This window comes from Aedes albopictus, chromosome 3, assembly GCF_035046485.1.
Source record: "Aedes albopictus strain Foshan chromosome 3, AalbF5, whole genome shotgun sequence".
NCBI classification, from domain to species: domain Eukaryota; kingdom Metazoa; phylum Arthropoda; class Insecta; order Diptera; family Culicidae; genus Aedes; species Aedes albopictus.
The window spans coordinates 344,411,623-344,426,911 of NC_085138.1; the positions used below are offsets into that span (position 1 = coordinate 344,411,623).

General features: G+C 38.2%; 1 protein-coding gene across 1 annotated transcript in view; it reads right to left on the bottom strand.

Moving 5' to 3' along the window:
- Nucleotides 1–11,563, bottom strand: part of LOC109421941 (peroxidase) — a 127,507-nt gene extending 115,944 nt beyond the window's left edge. The window contains exon 1 of the mRNA XM_019696577.3: nt 11,342–11,563. The gene's annotated coding sequence lies outside the window, so the exon portion shown is untranslated. The remainder of the gene's footprint in view (nt 1–11,341) is intronic.
- Nucleotides 11,564–15,289: the final 3,726 nt, after the last annotated feature.

The following is a 15,289-nucleotide window of genomic DNA, read 5'->3' on the forward strand; positions in this document are numbered from 1 at the left end:
CCTTTGCTGCTTCGCGTTTCAGGCGGGTGTACAGCTCTGCCACCGTTCCAAATGTTCTTGCAATAATGTCCATGTCGTCCGCAAAGCACACAAATTGACCGGATTTTGTGAAAATCGTTCCTCGGCTGTTGAGCCCGGCTCGTCGCATCACACCTTCCAGAGCGATGTTGAAGAGTAGGCATGAGAGTCCATCAACTTGTCTCAGTCCCCGGCGAGATTCAAATGAACTGGATAGTTCACCCGAAACCCTTACGCAGTTTTGCACACCGTCCATCGTTGCTTTAATCAGTCTAGTCAGCTTCCCAGGAAAGCCGTTTTCGTCCATGATTCTCCATAGCTCTGCGCGGTCGATACTGTCGTATGCCGCTTTGAAGTCGATGAACAGGTGATGCGTTGGGACCTGGTATTCACGGCATTTCTGGAGGATTTGCCGTACGCTAAAGATCTGGTCCGTTGTCGACCGGCCGTCGATGAAGCCGGCTTGATAACTTCCCACGAACTCATTTGTTTTAGGTGACAGGCGACGGAAGATGATCTGGGATAGCACTTTGTAGGCAGCATTCAAAATAGTGATCGCCCTGAAGTTCTCACATTCCAAATGGTCGCCTTTCTTGTGAATGGGGCAGATTACCCCTTCCTTCCACTCCTCCGGTAGCTGTTCGGTTTCCCAGATCCTGACTATCAGCCGATGCAAACAGGTGGCCAACTTTTCTGGGCCCATCTTGATGAGTTCAGCTGCGATACCATCCTTACCAGCTGCTTTGTTGGTTTTGAGCTGGTGAATGGCATCCTTAACTTCCCTCAGCGTGGGAGTTGGTTCATTTCCGTCCTCCGCTGCACTGGCGTCGTCGTTTCCTCCGTTGCCGTGGGCTCCCGCGCCTACGTTCTCCACGCCGTTCAGGTGCTGATCGAAGTGCTGCTTCCACCTTTCGATCACCTCACGTCCGTCCGTCAAGAGGCCTCCGTCTTTATCCCTGCAGATTTCGGCTCGCGGCACGAAGCCGTTGCGGGATGCGTTGAGCTTCTGATAGAACTTCCGTGTTTCTTGGGAACGGCACAGCAGTTCCATTTCTTCACACTCCGCTTCTTCCAGGCGGCGCTTTTTCTCCCGAAAGAGGCGGGTCTGCTGTTTCCGCTTCTGTTTATAACGTTCCACGTTCTGTCGAGTCCCTTGCTGCAGCATTACCGCCCTCGCTGCATTCTTCTCCTCCAAAACCGTTCTGCACTCTTCGTCGAACCATTCATTCCGTCGATTCCGTTCCACGTACCCGATGGTGCTCTCGGCTGCGTCGTTGATGGCTGCTTTCACTGTACTCCAGCAGTCCTCTAGAGGGGCCTCATCGAGCTCGCCCTCGTCTGGCAACGCGGCTTCGAGACTCGTCACCCTCAGCATGGTCATGCTGAATACCCGTGCGTTTACCGCCTCGGCTATATGGGCCCTATATTTTTCTATCGTATATATTATGTTGCTCACCGAAGGCAGTCTACGCCCAGAGAAGTCAAGAAAATGATAATTATAAAAGCATCAAGGATAGCAACGGGAATCGAACCCGTCACCCTCAGTATGACCTTGTTGAATATCCATGCATTAATCGCATCGAATATGGACTCATGTCAAAATTTGGTGCAATAGTACTGGTGCCCCACTCATATGAATCTTACATTGAATGTTGAATTGAATTATTTTATTATATTTTAGAGTGCATCTTCAACAAATACCACATTGTAGGTGAACTTTTATCGAAACAGCTAAACTCGATATTTCATTTTTAAAAAAATGAAAAAAAAAAAGCCATAAAATTTTCAGTGCTCGTGTTCCACAAGTCGTGACAAGGTGTATAATAGTGTGGGTCATCGGAACTGTTTTCTCAGATCAAAGCTTTTTTGGTTCCGTTTCGGGTCCTGAGTATCTGTGCAAAATTTGAGCACGATCGGTTGTGTCTGCACTTTGTGCATTGCAATTGAAATTTGTATGGGATTTTGTATGGAAAAACATACTTTTTTGCATGTTTGTCATAAGTTGAAAAAGTTTCTCATGTAAAACCCCATACAAACTTCAAACGCGATGCGCAAAACGTAGACACAACCGATCGTGCCCAAATTTTGCACACTTATTTGGGTCCTGAAATGGGATCAAAAAAGCTTTGATCTGATGGGATATGAATTTTTCATTTTTCCATATAAACGATGACCCACTCTAGAGTATAATCTATTCCAATCATCCCTCAAGACGTGCTTCTCAGCTGAACATCCATTAAAACCAGTCGACAACTTTCCCACATTCTCAGCAGCCATTAACGATGTTTTTTTTTTGTGGGACAACCAACAAAAGAAACACAACTATTAAAACCAACCTGATGCAGTTCAGAAATCACGCATCGAAAGCTCCTTTCCAAGTCCTTGAATTTCAATTTATCGAAAAAAAAAAATATCCCTAGCACCACAGTCCACCGACTGTGAGTGGCGATGGTCACAGTTCAGCAGTTGTCAAAATCGAAACGAAAAAAAAAAAATAAACTGAATCACGAACAACGACCGCGCGCGCGAACGTGACCTTGGTGCGCGAAAAACCCAGATCAGAACTAACCAAGAACCGGTTCGGTGGTGGCACCTCTGTAACTAACTACAATTTGGGCGTGATTTATTTTGAACGGCCATAAAGCGGTGGCGAGCCCACTTTGGATGGGTGTGAGAGGCCACTTACACGAGGAAAAAGAATCAGAACATTTTTTTTGAAGCAGGTTATTCCGGTTCGGTGTAAGGACGTTTTTCGTTCATGACTCAGTGAGGTCCCGAAGACAGACGGTTTTTAGTCTTTTGCTTCAATTGACTTTGAATAATTCGATTGAAAATCAACAATGAACACTTCCCAAAAGTAGTTCCCTTATTTAAACAGAAAATTTATTTGGAATTGCTTAATTGAATCCCCTGGATGATTAATCTACTTATTTGAATTCTTTCGGCAATTGGGTTCTTTGGGGGTTTTCTGGATTATTTCATAATCGGAATCACCGCCCAAAACTTAGTAGAAATCCAAAATTTCAGAATTTTTGGTTTTCGGGAACTATTTTTAAAACGCATTTGAAGTTTGTATTGGGAAAATGTGTTGTTCGGGTCGCACTGTCATTTGATCGATTGAACTGTCATTTTATCCATGAAAATTAAAATTGTTTTGTTTATTCAACCATCAAAACAAATGAGCTTTCGCGATTAGGCTTTAGAAAATAGCAATATTTGATTCATTAAACAACCTAAATCTTCCATCAACTTTGCCACAAAAAGTCTATCATAAATTCATCAGGAAATTGGAATAGGAGTTTTTCTCGGAATTTTACTAGTATTGCCTGCAGACTTTTGGACAGCAAATATTTCACGAGTTGATCCAGGAAACATTCCAGCATTAGGTATTAATTTTCCCAAGAAGTGCATGGTATAGCCAACATATGAATCCAACAATTTTTGTAGATTTTTATTTTTCAGGAATTGTACCCAAAACTTAGCAAGTGTATCATTTACAAAATAAAAAAAAAAACAAATAAATTAACCCTTCTAAGATGTTAAGTTTTTCACACCACGATGGCGTAGAGCATGTTCAGCGTGTGTGTTTGAATAATATTAACCCCTACACCCTAGTACTAGGGTTAATAAATGTAACGAATTCATTTTTTTTTTTCATAAATTTCGTCATATAATCCACAAGATCTTTTTTTTCCAAAAATTCATTCAGAGTTTTCCCAGAAGCACTACTGCCAAAACTGCCCTAAATCATGCGTACGCGACGTTAGGCATAAAGACGATAGACATGAGGACGTTAGGCATAATGGACGACTGGCATAATAGACATTAGACGTAATGGACGAAAGATATAATTAGCCATTCTCTTAACGGACATAATGGCATAACGTTCGTTAAGCCTTATGTCTTTATGACTGACGTTCTTTATGCCCAACAAATTGATGCCAAACGCCCTTATGTTGAACGTAATTATACCTAATGGGGTATACTCCTCAATCAAAACAATAATACAACATATAGTACTGCCCAAGTAACATTTTTCAGTCAAATATACTAGAAGAGGTTCTTAAAACCATCATAAAACCAAAATAGAATACATTAAGTTTTATGGCGGGTCTGGAAATCTCTACAAGACTAACTGGCCATGAAAATGTTACTTGAGTGGACAGAATAAAGTACTCATTGACCGTTTTTCATACAAAATGTTCATGTTTGAGGGGTGAAATCTCAGTTTTTAATGTATCGATTGATTTCAAATGTGGTCTGGACATTCATAGTAACTTGAAGTTTGACCTGTGCCAAGAGAATTGATTTTGATTTGATTTGTCTTTATTTAAGAGACTTTCAGAGCCAAGAGAAAATAATTCTGAGCAAAACTTTTTAAAATATCGCAAAAAACCCATTTAAAAAAGTCTAAATTGCGATTTTTTAATTATTTTGCAGACAAACATTTTTAAGTAAACGGTTTGTTCGGCAAGGTTGTTTGTTTTGTTGGACTGATTAACTATATGTTTTCTATTTCCAACGTGGAAAACTATACGAAAAGTAGTGGATTGCGGTCCGGGTTCCGACTATCAAATCTGATTTTAAAATTTGTAGGTTTTCCAGATCCAAAAAACGGACAAATTTCAAATACAAGGAATGACAGTCACAAAAAAACAACTACTAGAAGAAACAACAACTTATTCGATTCCCTGAAGAAGATCCAATAAGGATCGAAACGTTGGAATTTAAAAACATATAGTTGTTTTTGATCCCCGAAAAGACTGAAACGCCACAATTTTTTTTTTTGGGTATTTTGGGCCTACCAAACAGTTGTCGTCAAAGCTATCTGTCCAGTATTGTTTATTTTCGGTGTAACTATTAAGAATGTCTGCATTCGTTTGATCCGAATTATTATTGAGGCTTCCACAGAGTTCAGGTTTTAAATTTATATGAGAACCCTTAAAGAAACAATGGTTTCTTTTAAAACATATGGGGTAATTTTCCAATTGTTGTACGGTTAAAAACTCGCCCACTGTTGCACACTCCATGTTATTCTTATGAGGTGTGCAACAATTTGCGAATTTTAGCCGTGCAACAATTGGAAAAGTACCCTACTAGGATTCTACCGGCAAATTCTCCAGAAGCTTCTACAAAGATCTTTTGAGAATTCTGTCTGAAGTTCCTCAAGTTTTCAGGTACAGGGGATGGCGAAAATGTTTGGGATAGGCAACTTTTTTTTCTCTCACAAAAAACTTCAAACAAACTATAACTTTTCATAGAACGCATGAAAAAATCTCAAATTTTGACAGTTTATCAATCTATTATGTGTGCATCATTGGTACAAATTTGGGCTCGATTAATTAATATTTCGCAAAGTTAGAACCGTTCGGGTAAAACACTATTTTTCAAACAACTCATTTTTGAGCTGTCATATCTCGGAAACCAGTGAACCGAATTGAATGAAATTTTGAACGTACACTAACAATATGTAAATGCTTCACAAACTATTAAAACATAGGTACTTTTTAAACGTTGAAAAAAGTTATCATGGATTGACACTTTTTGGATTTTTCTCGAAAAAATGTAATTTTTTTACATCAATGTCAATACATTTTAGTGTTGATATCCAAAGATTTTCCATTTCTGTTCTCAAGTTATCTCTAACCAGATATATTAGAGCCTATTAAGATTGAAAGAAGAACACATTTATATGGGTAAAAATTTCAATCCGGTATAACTTAATTCGTCGTGAGAAAATATTACATTTTATAACGTCGTATTAAGTATCAATATATTGTTGATAAACGTTAAAAAATTCATTGAATTTGGTTCACTGGTTTCCGAGATATGACAATTCAAAAATCAGTTGTCTAAATAATAGTGTTTTACCCGAACGGTTCTAACTTCGCGAAAAAATAATCAATCGAGTCTAAATTTGTACCAATGATGCACATATAATAGGTTGACAAATAGTCAAAATTTGAGATTTTTTGAAGCACTCTATGAAAAGTTATAGCATGTTGAATTTTTTTGTAGGAGAAAAAAAGTTGCCCATCCCAAACATTTTCGCCATCCCCTGTATTTTAGGTTATTTTCGACTGGAATAATACTAGTTCAAAACTGTTGGCTTTCATGGTCGTGGCACGCGTGTAAATCAAACGGGTACCGCTGTCCGATCACTTTTGCACATTTTTCAACACCTAGTTAGGCCCAGGCCTGTGGACGAATACATTTTGTTTTTCGTACACGTAAAATTCAACATATTTGTAGTTCCGTGTCAAAAATTGAGCTTAATCCATCGAAGCAAACCATAGTTACAGCATCTTAAACTTGGCCATTTTGTATGAAAATCGACGTTTGTCCGATCAATTATGCACCACAGTGTACAAGCAAAACCTGCGCAGCCGTGACTTTTATGTGTCTTGTGTTGGGTTGAGTAAGCTTCTTATAACTTATTCGAAATGAATATGAAAGACTTCTCAAGCCTAGAGAAAATCGATGATAAATTCTCAGATGAAAACTAGACTAGAAAATGTTTGTAGAAATTTATTCACTCATTTTTCTAAGAATGTGGAATATGAAATTCTGGTGAAACTTGTTTTGATTTTTTTTATGGATTGGCGATTTTTTATTAAAGTTGTGAAAGATCTTCCTGAAGTTACAACGAATCCAGTTGAAGAATTTCATTTTTTTTTAATTTTTTTTATTAACTTTTTTTTAAAGCTTATTCTACACTCGATTTCTAAACCGTGTTTTTGAAAAATTCTGAACGTAGTTTTTATCATTCTATCAAAATCATGCATTTCCAAATGTTGACAGTATGGACACCACAGCATTTTGAAGTTTACAGCCGTAGTTTTGAACTTCACCAGAGCGTTGAAAACTCTTTAATGTTCAGCTTATATATATTACAAATTTTTGAATAAATCTCTTCAATTCTTTCGTTTACACAAGGCTCAAGTTTTCAAAAAAAAATCTGTTCGACAAGAAATTGTACGTTCTGGTAGATGTTCAGTATTTAGGAATGAAGTTATACAAAAATGTGATAGTTCCATTAGAAAAAAAAAACTTTTTCAAAGAAGCAATAAAGTCTCAGAAGAGTATCTCAACAGAAAGTGCAGTATTCTGTTACAGAATAAACAGGAGCAACACCGCATCGGTTACCCGAAACCATTTGGAAAATTAGCATAATTTGGAGAAGAATGCATATGGGACGCACTGGCGATTCGTGGAAGACATCCATATCACCTCAGTGCGTCGATCTGAGTTGTTTGGTATGTGAGACTCAACCATTCGAACGATCGGAAGTTCGTTTTTGTAGCGAACAATATTTTCTTCTCGGCGCGCTTCATAAATTGTTTTCTGAAACCTGTTGAACACAAAATTGGCATTTAAACTATTCCTATCAAATTGACTTAGTTTCAAGATAGGCAGGGTTGCCCTCTTCGTCATGGGTTTTTGTTGGCCTAATTGTATGAAACTTGGTCATATAATTCAGCTTGATTGGGAAAGATTTGAGGCCAATTTTGAGTTCAATAGGTCAATAGGTTCAAACCGCCCATGACGAAGAGAACAAAAACAGCTGAAAATACGTAAGTTTCTCTATACTTCCTTATAACGAACAGGATAAAATTGCCAAAAGAATGAGTTACATGAAATTGATGATTGGGATTTTTGCTGATAGAAACTATAGTTATGCGTAATCCAAGCCATCAATGACTAGTTTTGGAAATATAGAAATGTCTTACTAATAATAACATTCTTGAAGGAATAATCAAGCGTAATAATGTACATCAAATTAGTTATCTGCCAAGAACCATTTGAAGTAATTTGTAGTATGACTCTGGTTGAAATAATTTGTACAACTTTTCATAGACATTCTCAGGAAGGAATCTCCTTCCTCAGGGCGTTACTACACAATTCTAATGCTGCACATCTGGCATGCAGTGACCCTGGCACGCTATGCCTGAACCAGCAGATTATAAAAATTGCATGTACATCGGGTTTCTTTCCATAAAACATCAGTATTCAAGCTATATTTTCATTTGCAGAAGGTTTCAAAATATTCTATCGGGGAAATTTTGATTTTTCCATCTTTTTGACCGTTTTTCATACAAATTTTCTTGAAATCCTCATTTTCGGTCAATTTCTCTCCCATACAAAATGTATGGAAAAATTTTCACCGATAGAATATTTTAAAACCTTCTGCAAATGAAAATATAGCTTGAATACTGATGTTTTATGGAAAGAAACCCGATGTACATTCAATTTTTATAATCTGCTGGTTCAGACATAGCGTGCCTGGTAAGAATTCTTGAAAAGTTCGATTTGGACACCATGCCTTTTTCTTGACAGAAAATACTGCGTAAGCCAAAAGAACTAGGCATGTCTTATGAATTTTAGTGAGATTCTAATCAACTCATATTGAGGTGCTTCTTATAATCAAACTGTGGAGGAGAAACTTAAAAACACCGTTACTTTGTTTATTTGTTATCTTAATTTACAGCTCTTTTATCCGCTAAGCGTGAGCTGGGTTCGAGTCGACTATTGTTTTGTTACAAGTACAGTCTGAGGACCATTTTCATATTTTTAGTTTACATATTGCTGGCATTGACGGTTTGCCGGTGCTGATAGCTTCGAGGCTGCTTCTATTAATTTCTTTAATTCTTGCATCAATGGTAGAACAAAGAGCACGTGGTGTTGTTATTGTTCATGATTGTGCTGGCTTTCGTCAGTCCATTAACTTTTGCCGTGGGTCTGGCGTCCATTTTTCACTCAGTTTCACTCAGAACACAATTAGTGTCAATTGACGATTTGTAGCGATTTGACAAAAAGTTGGTAGTGGCGTAACTGGGAATTAAGCCCTTGACCAATGGTCATACACTTACAAGTGAAAATGTGATCCTCGAGAACATGAGGCCCACATTTTGAACTTTAAATTCTAGATGTCTTCTGTGCAATTTTTTGAGAGACCAACGTTGATCTGGATCCAGAACATTTGTTTTGGAAGTAATGGATAAAGCCTGATGATATTCTTGGAGATTTCATTGAAAGAATTCTTGAGAATGATTCATATTGAAAAAAAAAACATCTTGAAAAATTATTAGGTTTCTTATCTAGCGACTTTTCATATTAATCAAACTTATGTTGTTGACCTGTTGTGCATCCGATGCCCCTGTCAAAAAGTCAACCAAACTTGTGTATGCCAGCCGCTGCTATGTAATGATTTTCGGCCGAGTCTAAATGGGTGCAAATGTCGCAATACTGTTGAAGCTAATAAATGTACAACGTACTTTCTAAGGGGATGACGAGTGTTTAAAAACTTGCAAATGAGTATTGGCTATTCAGCCTGAACTTTCAAAGGTCTTACGAGTATCAATTGTGATATCTTTGAGGGTTTTTTAGCATCCTGCACACAACTCTAGAAATTTTCACTGTCTAAAGTTCTAGTCGAAGTAATGCAAGTTGAAGTAATGCAAACAAATTGAAAAACCTTCCCAAGTAACATTTTGATGTCATATTAGTCTTTTAGAGGTTTTGAGAACCGTCATAAAACCTTATATATTTTATTTTGGTTTTATGATGGTTCTAAAAATCTCTTCTAGTCTATTTGACTAAAAAATGTTACTTAATCTCTTAAATAAAGGTGCTACTACCTCACTTTTCATAGTGCTTTTTAACATTTTTGTGGTTGTCACAAAAAGTAAAAGCACTCATGGAATCTGGAAAACTTTTTTAGAGATATAGAATTGGTGTTTTTTTTTTTTTATCGTTCGGGTGAGCCACTGCGACCAGTATTTAGATCTTTTGTGGCATTACCCGTATCCTTAGTATTTAGTGCATGTCGTACTACTCCATTGTCATTGAGAGGCAATGAAGCATTGATTTCTGTACAGTTCCTGTTTTGTTATCCTAGAGGTGCAAGAAATCGATTGCGATGAAAAGGTACCGTTATCATAGAGATTTAAATTCCAGTGAAAGAGCGTCCCTAATCAAACACAATCTATTTGAATCCCGAGAAAAACAAAACGGTGGTACTGATATTTATCCATGCATCGGAACTCTAGCCCCATCCATGTATTGCTTCTAGTTTAGTCCCAGGACAACAAAGAAAAACCCGGGACTTTAGGCTAGTTGCAAAACTCTGTCAAATTAAAGAATGTGTTCTACAATAAGAATACACGTGAGTCCTTGAATTACCAGAACATAACAGTCCTTGATAAGTTAGTAAACAAATAGATACTAAAGTATGTTTGTTTTCCTAACATCAAGTGTAGTCTCGGGTGGGCAAAGTCCGATTCTTTAACTATAAGCAAGGCAGAATAAATGCAATTTTAGAAACTGTAACCAGTAACAAGGACTTTGTACCATGAATCCTTATTACCAAAACACATTACCCCAACTTGACAAACCGGATGTCACTAGGGTCGATTTGGTAGATCTTGATCCGTAACGCAACACATAAAGGCGATCTACCTACGTTACAGGCTCCGTTAAAGATCGAGCATATTTTAAACCCCCTCAACCATTCATCCATCAGCACGGGTCGCCTGACACCTTGGATTGGGGTTCCCTGTTTAGTGGACTTTTACCCCCGGAACAGGTGGTCCGTAATGTTATTCTTAGCCAGTTGAGACAACCGCTACCGACACTACACAGCTATCTAGGCTGATCCGGAGAAGAAGTTAACATTGATGGTTAACTTCTAAACGAGCCCGTTCAGCCAGCGAATTGGTGTAGTAGTGTAAAAGTTTTTTTTCTGTGGCTGAATTCTGTTTTCTAAAAAACTCAGCATCACCGTTACTGCTTTGATATTTTAAATATAGAGCAAACATGTCCAAAATAAAAAGGTGGAAGCATTTCTTCTTGTATATTTTTCATAAAATTTGTGTCCAAACATAGTTTTGTTCACTGAGTTCAAAATTAAATTTGTTTTCAATTGAGAACATTTAATATCCCCTGTCACATTTTTTGCATTTTTCAGCAAATTGGTAAATGCTCTTTGTTTAGTAACTTGTGCAATTGGATTTTAGTTCACATTCTGAGATTATTTTTTGAAAACTGCTGCTATTTTTCCATCACTTAGAATTTTTAGTTTTAAACAATCACTAAACAAACCCATTTCCATTATGATCCATTGAACCATTCATTTTTTTTTTAAATTTCTGATGATTAAACGTACTCCTTTATAACTCACAAGTACTTTTTAAACAACTTTTCATTTCACAGGATAAACCGGGCACAGAATTAATGTCCTTTCGAGTTCATAACATCCATTTCTTATCATGATCACAATCACATCCAACCATTAACAATTCTTCATTCCTTCCAAGACGCTCACCTTGATCAGAACAACACTCTTCGCTGGACGCTGCTACTAATCCACAGAAACTGCACACAGAATCCTTCTCGTCCTTTTTTCCCTTCGTGTAATGTCCGATTCAAAATCACTGGCTCACACTACAGGATCACTCACAACCCTGAATGATTCTCACAAAAAAAACAACCGCAGAAAACCACCGAAAAACCACTAGGTTGCTTCCCGTCACCCGTAGGTTCAGAAGCCCAGAATGAACTGTGATCACGACGACCCGGTCCAATCTGTTTTATACGCGGGTATGGTTTTTAGAGTGTACTTTGTACCACCTCCTTGCTGGTTTGGTGTCGTGCGGTACCACGAAAAACTGGCGAAGCTTTTAGCACCGTCATTCGGTGCATTTTCCGCGCCCCGAACGCGCTGCTGCTCTCTCACCGCACCCACGACGACGGAGCGCGCGCGCGCTGAAAGCTTTCCATCGTGCACGAGGGTGGTTCGGCGCCCATACGAACAGCTGACGGACGACGCCCGCAAACGATGGAGAGCGGAACGTTGCGCTCTCTGAGCGCAACGCGCGGCGATCCGATGAAAACGCCAGTTGCTATAAAACATTGCTCGTAGTCGGAGAGCCCGCGCGCGCCGTCGCGAGAGTGCCATAAATGAGCACGAGGTCTCGGGAGGCGTCGTCGGCGCGGTCGAGCAGTAGAATCCTTTCGCGCCACGATCGAATTTGAATTCTCTGTTTGCGCCGTCGTCGGCACCGAACCGACGACGACGCCGAGCTTAGGCTAGGTCGTTTGAAAGCTCTGGGTAGCGCTCTCGGATGCAGCAGCCGGGTCGGTTGGTCGGTCGGTCGGCACGGCATGCACCCGTGCGAAGGTTTCCGCTCGAGTGGAATTCGCGCGCAGAAGGTCTTTTGCTTCATCCGCCTGCCTGACGGATTCAACACGGTGATCTATGAAGAATGCATAGAATGTCATTTTTTTGTGTGTGCCTCAATCAAAAGTGAATCAAATGCGGCTCCAGTTTCAATTATTGAATGCTGTTATAATTGAGGTCTTTTTTCCGATTTATTGTGAATGCGGCGCTTAGTAAGCGTGCGACCTCTAGTGATTTTCGTCCATTAGTGCTACTCAATTTGAGCGTAGCTCCTATTTCGGCATTTTTTGTCGAAATAGATTTTTGATCATGAAATTTTCCAAAATTCGTTGAAGAGTTTTTTGTGTGTTTATATATAACTAGCTGTCCCGGCAAACTTTGTCTTGCCGTCTTGTGGTGGTTTGACAACTATTGAGCTCAAAATAGCACCGCACTCTAGATTGGTTTCAATTCGATCGTGCTGATTTCCTTCCCAGGTCATAAAAAATCAGCAATTTGTCTATTTTCTTACATTTTTTGTTAATTTTCCTATTTTTTTACATATAAACACAGCCACCATGAATTCGAATCTAACCATGCAAGATTCATCCTGATCGGTTCAGCCGTTCGTGACTTTTGCTGCCTCAAAGGGAAGTCAAACTCATTTTTATATATATAGATATCAAGAAATGTATCATTCGTCGTTCGGTGGTTGTTCTAGTCTTAGATGGTACTTAGCTTTAATGGTCCTCTACCAGACTACACGGAGAGATTGTCCAAAATGAGAGTATCTGGAATCTGGAAGAGAAATTGATAATTTTATATACGCCCGCATGATACTTATCGCGAAATTGATATTTTCTAATGCCCAATCAAATTATCCTAAACTGGAATGAATTTATACTGAAGCCTGATGTCAAGTGTATTAAAGCCGGTGAATAAAATTGTCGGAAGAGTGTGAAGTGAGAAGTAAAGTGTTGGTTCCGTCATGAAATAGTCCCGGGTTAAACATCTCGATAATAAGGATAAAAAAGGAAAACATCATGAAAATCAACAATTTGTAATTAAATGGTTATGGTTATGATGGTTATGATTATGGAACTCTTCTCGAGAGCCTCTTCCTTCTATTAGGAAGTTCTTCCCTTTTCCATCGTATGTATTCAAAACAAATGATTGAAGCACCTATTATTTTGTTTCATGTTTCTGTATTCCGAAGATTTTTTTTTTCAGGATTCTTCCCGTAAATTTTGTCGGGAATCATTCAGAGGTTATTCTCCCATTATTTCTTCTTGAAACTTCCAAGATTCTCCCCTGAGTTTCGATAGACATTTATCCTATAATATCTTCCGGAAGTTATTTCCTAGATTTGCGGTGATACTTCTGGGATTTTTCTTATAGGGTTCCGGTATGCGTTTCAACTCCCAACTTGCCAATTCAAGAAAAGCTTCTTTAGAAATGTTGGGAATATTCAGGAAAAAATCATGCGAAAATGACTGAGAGAAATTTCAGGAGGTTAGTCCTGAAAAATAAAAAATGCCGGGAGAAACACTGTTTGAAGGAATTCCGGAAAACCACTTATAGGTCCCGTGAAAAACTCTGACGTAAAATCTATTAAAAGCCCTTGATAAAATCTCGGGAGGAACTTTTGAAAAAAATTAGAGGGAAATTCCAGACAAACTGCTGGAAAAAAATCCCGGGTGAAATCATGAGGCTAATAAAAATCGTCCAACAATTTGCTTTAATTGCTGGCTCGCTTCTACACATTACAAAAAAATACTGCTTTCTCTTCTCAATTTCTGGTAAGCATTGTTACAGATCCACTAGATGTCCTTTGACCATTCATATACCACGTTGATTGCAAAGTTTGTATCAATTTCCTAATAGTTTCATATTCAGCGGTTCCACGTTAAGCAGTTCTAAGAATACACTGGGAAATCTCTTGGTGTGTTTAGAGAGCAAGCTACTGAGAGGGTTCCCAGAGATTTTGCCGAAACATAGGGGAGATATTGTACGTCTAACACATCGAAATCCTATTTCATCCAACTATCGAATGCTTTGATTGACTACAACAGCGGGCATTCGAATTGGTTTTGGTTATTTGTAGTAAATAGTAACTGTTTAATTGCTATAAATACTGTGAAAACCTATGGATTTGTTTTACGCATTCAATCCACGATAACTTTTGATTTCTTAGATCAACTGTTCTCCAATTATCAGTAAGAACAGCCACGATTGAATATTAATAGTTCAAAGAGAATTTCATTGAAAATCGCCCTAAAATTTCGAATCGCTCAAACTATCAATTCCCTCGATGAAACATTTCCAAAATTTCAGAGATGATACCTGGATATGGTGGTGCCGCTTAGATGGGTATTTTATTTTGTATTTGTAGGTAGAGTAGGATGTAAGATCTGGGAGTCGCATATGGTTGTTGATACGGTCCATCGATAGACGATATATTTAGGTGGTAGATTGTGAGTTGAGTACTCTGAAGGATAAGCGACAAGTTCGCTTAGTTGTAGGCGTAAAATGTGCTGTGAAAGTTGGAAGGAAGCGAAACGGCTTTATCAACCCATTTCTGTTCTAGCGATGGCTATGAACATATGAAAGTACAATATGAGCTGTATACAGGGTGTTAGGTTCCTGAGTGCAAACTTTTTAAAGGGTGATAGAGAACCATAAATGGTGAAAAAATTGTTCTACGCATATGGTCAAATCTCAACCGTTACGTAATTATTGAACTTCCCATGTTTTTTACTCTTATTGCCTTAACTGGCTATAACTTGAAAATGGTCAAACTTATCGCAGTTTTTTGCACTTATTCGAAAGATTATTGAATTTTCTATCCAATTGCATCTTCGAATCGATTGGTTTAGTTAAATAACTAAGTTTTCTAGAGCAAAATAGCTAAAAATAGTGTGTTTTAATTTGTTTTCGACGCATTTTTCGAAGATAATTGACAAAAACAAATTAAACACACTACTTTTGAGCTATTTGCTTGAGAAAACTTTGTTACATATTTAACTAAACCAATCGTTTCAAAGATGCCAGTTGATAGAAAATTCCATAATCTTTCGAATAAAGGTAATAAAACTGCGATAAGTTTGACCATTT